The sequence below is a fragment of the Frankliniella occidentalis genome, unplaced genomic scaffold, assembly GCF_000697945.3.
Source record: "Frankliniella occidentalis isolate FOCC.00 unplaced genomic scaffold, Focc_3.1 Scaffold55, whole genome shotgun sequence".
Taxonomy (NCBI): Eukaryota; Metazoa; Arthropoda; class Insecta; order Thysanoptera; family Thripidae; genus Frankliniella; species Frankliniella occidentalis.
The window spans coordinates 89,028-95,090 of NW_026267185.1; the positions used below are offsets into that span (position 1 = coordinate 89,028).

The 6,063-nt window shown below is 46.5% G+C and overlaps 1 long non-coding RNA gene across 2 annotated transcripts; it reads right to left on the reverse strand.

Annotated features, from left to right (window-relative positions):
• Positions 1–1,781: 1,781 nt before the first annotated feature.
• LOC127749458 (uncharacterized) lies at positions 1,782–5,314 on the reverse strand. Of its 2 annotated transcripts, XR_008011160.1 has the most exons (4): positions 4,902–5,314; positions 4,542–4,794; positions 3,598–4,123; positions 1,782–3,460 (listed from the first exon to the last, which is right to left on the reverse strand). It is a non-coding gene; the product is annotated as an uncharacterized LOC127749458 (long non-coding RNA). The 2 variants fall into 2 exon arrangements; XR_008011159.1 differs by having other exon boundaries at positions 1,782–4,123; positions 4,902–5,308.
• Positions 5,315–6,063: the final 749 nt, after the last annotated feature.

Genomic DNA, 6,063 nt, shown 5'->3' on the forward strand with positions numbered 1-6,063 from the left:
TGGGAAGATTCTGCCTGAAACGCAGCCAAGTTACAGGGCTTCTTGAATTGAAAGCTACTAATGCTTGGTATTACCAGATCCAAATGTCAATGGATATTATGAAAGTTGATAAGTGTGATTTTGTAGTTTTCTCCATTGTTAAGGAAGAACCCAAGTACCTGACAGTAGAAGTGAATTATGATGAAATCTTTCGGAGAGAAAAAATAGAAAGACTAATAGGAATCCATCGAGACTGGTTCGTGCCTGAATATTTCATGGTCAGTACGGTTTTTAAGGCCTTACATCACAGTTAAGCCCCTAGTTTTAAACTAGTTGTTTCTGGTTATTTTTATGAGTTAAAACGAGTCTGGTGATCAAAACTATGTATTAATTATGTGGGTAGGTTCCTTTTTAAACAAATCAAACAAAAAATAAGTTCCGGAAACTTTGGGTTTGTATAGGAACGACACATTTCATACTTGAGTCATTTTTCTCAATTATCACTTAACGCGCAAGATTTCAGAAGCTAGGATAGTGATAAAACCTTTCCGTAACTTCTAAAATATTTGGAAGACATGTCATTGGCTGAGCGATAGCGAGGCCTATTACTCCAGTGATGATCAAAAAGTTTCTTGTCTGTGTGTTTGTCTGTAAAGACGATAACTCGAGAACGGTTTGAGCTAGGTACCTGAAATTTTTAGTGTAGCCTAAAAAGCAAGAACTGTATTGATTTGGAGCCCTCTAGCTTAAAAATTGACCTGTCCAAAAAATCAAAAAACGAAAAACCCAAAATATTACTTTTCATTTTTTTCTTTTTACATCTTTCTTAGACGTAACTCGTCAAAGTAGAACCCTTTGGGCCAAAAGTTTATCCGTTTGGCTTTATCTCTAACCGTTTAGTCGCGAGAGGGCGATTTCCACACGAAAATGACCCCAAACCGAGGGGGCAATAACTCCCTTTTGAAGTGTACACATGATTCCTGAAATACTTGATTCCCAGTGATTCCCGGTGATTCCCGCCAGCTAATATTTATTTCTCTGGTTTTCTAGTGGTAGAAAACGCTTATTTCGACTAATTTGTACCAGTTCTGCTAGTTTCCTTCTCAGTTTAAACGATTTCTGTTGATTTCGATCAATTTTTATCGTGATGATTCCCAGGCAGGTGTACACATGATTCCCGGAGTTCTTGCCCCCTCGCCCCAAACCATTTTAATGTTGTTTCTCACATATTTAATGGTCTCTGGTGGGGCAACTAATCAACATAAAATCCCGGGGGTAAAATTTGCATCCTTTGGAGCCGAAGGCCCATCTACGACTCTGCCTTTTGCCCGACTCGTGTGTCTGCGCCGCAGGCCTAGGTAGGTGTATGCCAGGCGCGTCGCCACCTCAGTTCCAAGTGAACGCTTGTTCTCCCATGCTGGCCTCATCGCTACTCAGCTGAGAAATCGTTTGAGTGGGCATCATCTCAATATGTTAGTTTTTCTCCAATCAGTATCCGAAAGCATGTGGTCCTCTTAGATTATTTTAACTATTTTAATTTTAATTATGCCTCTGCTGCCATGTTGTAAATGTTGTTTCAAATTGACTATGGGCTGTGAATAAATGATCTCACTTTTTAGTTTTTCTCCAATCAGTATCCGAAAGCATGTGGTTCTCTGTAACATAAATTCTAGAAACAAGTTACCAAGAGGGGACCTTGTGCAAAATTATCTTGCTTTTTTGCTGTGTTGTGGTTTTTTCTCTTGTTGCATCAATAAAGAAACTGAAATATTTAAATCGTCCTTTTTGAACTCTTCCTCAGTGCAAGCCTACCATGCCAGAATGATAAACTCTAGTTTGTGTTTGACAAAGGTTGTATATCATAGTCAGGGAGGATCCTAAGGGAACATTTCAGTACAAGTTCTTCTGCCACATTAAAAGCATGTCACATTGGAGTGACACCAATAGTCTTGACTTGCTGTCTTAGGCGCGTTGCCCCCACAGGCTAATAAGGGTACCATTTCCAAGCGAGTAACGAAGTAGGAAAAGTTGAAATACGCTCCTTGAAAATCAGGAAAGAAAATACAGCACCATTACTTTAGGTATAGGCAGTGATAAGTGAAGTTTCAAGTAGCCTTCAAAATGGTCTTTAGCAAAATATAAAGGTTTATTAAAAACAACTCAGAGGTAACACCTCGATTGAACTAGTCAGAACATTAATCAAAACTGAGAAAACACTATACAAACAGGTCGTCAGACTTAATTGCATAGAGCTTCAACGAAGAAACCCAACTAGCAAATTAAAATTCACACACTATTGTTTGGGTAGGCTAGGGCTTTATCTGATAAAGCCTGACTACCCAAACTCAACAGATGTATATGTAAATATAAAAAGAAGACTAAAACAAAAAAAAACTGCCATAAAAAATTGGGCACAGTACAATGCGACGCTAAGCAAATGCCAACCAAAGATTTTCACGAGCAGTCTTAAAGAAAAATACACAAGGATTAAAGGTCAAGCTAAGAGCCCATGTTAGAGTCAAAATGCAACGAAGAAAAATTTACAGGTAAACTGCGTGGCATGAGGTGTATTTTTTAGAGCAGATAGGGCGAGTCTTCTGAAAAACATAAACTTCATTTCTTGCCTCCATGAAGCGTCTCAAACACGCTTCATGGAAAAGGTGCCCACAAGCTGTTGAAACGTAGGGACCCCTATTCCCCAAGCAAATCTGGCACACAGGCTGCTTCTTTTTATTTTTTGATCCCTTGGACCTACCCCTCTTTCTGCGTGGAGGGGAAGCGGACCGAGAAGAGGACCGCGAGCCGGATCTGGATGGAGAATAGCGGCAGGGCGTGTTCCTGGATCAGGATGGGCGCTGCGAAGTGCTTGGTGACCCTGCCACCGCCGCTGGAGAGCGATTACGACGGCTTGTAGCTGCTGCCGCTGGAGAAGGGGAGCGATGACGCCGGCTAGTTGATGCCACCGCTGGAGGCAAGCGATCACTTCGAGTTGCAGCTGCTGCCGCTGGCGAAGGAGAGCGACACCGCCAGCTGGTACCTGCTGCCGCTGCTGGAGAAGTAGAGCGGAGACGCCAGGGGCTAACTGCTGCCGCTGGAGAAGGAGAGCGATAACGTCGGCTGCTGCCTGCTCACCTTGTGAAAACGAACAGCTCCGAAAGACATCCGAAGCGGACTTGCTCCGTTTTTACTCCGACTAATAATGTGTTTCGAACAGTTTCGGATGGCTCCATTTATGTTCCAAAACGTTTGAAATTTGAGACCTCCCGTCGGACTGTCCGATTGACGCCCAGTGCCTCTTGTCGGACTGTCCGATTGGCGCCCGGTTAGAGCGGGGGTCCCCCTAAAAATTATGGGGTGCACATCTGTGTTACAATGCTGGGGAGACACACTGCGCAGCTTGTATCGGCTGGGGCTGGGACTCGTTCCTTGGATCCTCGGATTCTTCTGGTGTGAAGTCGACGCCTTTGACCGCTGAGCTAACCTGAAACATGAGGGAGGGTTGGTCCGACAAGCCTCTTGACTGGAGATTCAGTCAGCGCAGTCCTTGCGCTCCCACGAACGGTTCCACGTAGAATGACGCGGTTTTAGACTGTCGGCCGATGGCGCTACTTCACATACATTTAAGGTCATTTCGTCGATGCTCAGTAGTGCTGCACGGGTCCGACGGGTCGCGGCGAATAGTAGTAGGTCCACGCTAACCCGAGATGGACCGCATAGCGTACGTCGGGTCTGGCTCACCCGACCGCAACGCGAAAGGGTCGCGTGCATAGTTTATCAACCATTTGGGCCGGGTGGATCGTTTAAACGCGATTTCAGCACTCGGGTCTGTATTTTGTTCTTTACCCGCCCATCCGGCACCTCTACTGTACAGTTGAGGCTTGGGCTGGCTGGCCAGGTTCCTGCTGTTGCACAGCTGTCCGAGCCACCTTAGCATAGATGGCAGATGATAACGCCACTATAGCTGACGTGTTCTCAATGCATGATCTTTGCAGATCTTGTAGGGCTTCTGCCAAAGATAAGGAGTAGAATGCAGAAGCAGAGACCGATCCCTGGACAGAGGCACAGAGCTGCCCGATAGACTCAAGGAGGTCTGCCAATGTTACGTGGAGCACATTCAGCTTCTCAGAGATTTCTGAACGCAGAGCTGATAAGTAAGGGAAGGACAGTCAGTAATAATAAACGAGTAAAACTGGCAACTCGACCCCTGAAAACTAAAAGGTCGTACCTTGGAGCGGCTGCGTATAAGGTCGTACCTCGGAGCGGTTGCGTATAGTGTCGGATCTCGCCAGCGTCCCAGAGAATGGTCGTAAGTCTATTTTTTGTCGATTTTACGAGATGCATATCATTAGAAAGAGAATTTTCTCCCGATTCTAATGGTATGCATCTCGCAAAATCGACAAAAAATAGACTTACGACCATTCTCTGGGACGCTGGCGAGATCCGACACTAAACGCAACCGCTCCGAGGTACGACCTTATACGCAGCTGCTCCGAGGTACGACCTTTTAGTTTTCAGGGGTCGAACTGAATCAGTAAAATTAGGTTATATAGACTTCAACCTACCATGTGCATTCGCCGGCTTAGCGATTCTGTTGACGCTCGTAGGGCTCCCTAGGCGAGGCCGTGAGCGTGGTGGACTGCTGTTTGGGTCTCGCGACCCAGGCGCCCACGACGCAGCAGCACTCGCCCCGCCACTGCCACTACCTCCAGCACCTGCCCATGACGGGCCTGCAGCCGCACTGCTCCAGCTGCTCGTGCTCGAACTGGCACCCCCGTGGTTATTGCAGTTGGGCGGGCGGGGTTGGTGAGATTGGGCCTATAATGAGAGCAGAAAAGACATAGTCGGTCGTAATGCACGGCGGGTGACGGGCCAGCGTTTGACTGTCAACTAAAACAGATGGTGCAATCAATGTGCGAACCTACCTGACGAAGCGACACCCACGTTGCCACTAGCACTGATGGTGCCGGTTAGCCGCAGGCAGCGCGCTTAAATGGCGTTTGGGATCAGATCTTCTACCTCCATGACCTCCCCGCCTCTAGTACCTCGTAGATAGGTCGTTTGATCTGCATACGCCTGCCCCGCTCTCGAACGTAAACCAAAGAAGGCCTGAAATGAACGCAACACACAGTAGAGAATCGTCCCTGATCGCCCTATGTTTCTGCGCAGTACGTTGCTACACTTATCTCGACTGTGGTCCGGTTTTGACGTCTGGGCCGCTCCTGTTGAGGTCCTTGGCTGCCGCGGCCCACTTGGCCGCGAGGCGAATCTTGCCGTTTGGCCCATCCACATACTGGCCCGTGCTGAGCTCTGCGTCGTCTTCGACAAAATCTAATAATTTCGTCCACTGGGCATCCGATGGAGCTAAAATCCATACACACGCGTCAAATGACAGTCAAAACTCGAGCTTAGCGAGCATGGTCACCGAGGTGAGACACGTGCTCTTAAGGGTTATTGTGGTTAATTCGATGTGAAAAGTATATACTTACGCATGGCCGAAGAGAGAGAGACGATCACTGTTACAAACAATACCAAAGACAATTAGTTGATGTGGGCAAATGCGACTGGGACAGCTGACTGGTGGTCGAGCTGGAGTTCGAAGTTGGGCTCGGAGCAATAGTCTTCTTGTTAGCCCGCCCTTCTGCTTTGAAAAAGCTATCCAGCGGGCTTATGCAAACGACCTCGTGTGTGTGTCTGACTGTCTGTCTGTGTGTCTGTCTGTCTGTCTGTTCCACTAGAAGGAGATGTGCTAGAGACTTGAAATTTTCAGGGTATCTTAAGGTCCACTCCTAGAGAACGAAACGCCTACGGCAAATCCTGGCAACCACCCCAAAAGGGCTAAAAGGGGGTATCAAAGAAAATAAGGTAGGTCAAAAAAGTCAGAAAAAAATATTTTTTTATGAGCTCCTAAGGGGTAACTCGTCAAAGTAGAGCCCTACGGGCGAAAATTTCGTCTGTTTTGCTCTATCTCTCACCGTTTAGGCGCTAGAGGGAGTTTCTATCACGAAAGTGGCCCAAAAATAAACATATTAATTTTAGAAAATATAAGATGGTCTGCTCAAGTGTACATTTTCAAAGTAGAGCCCT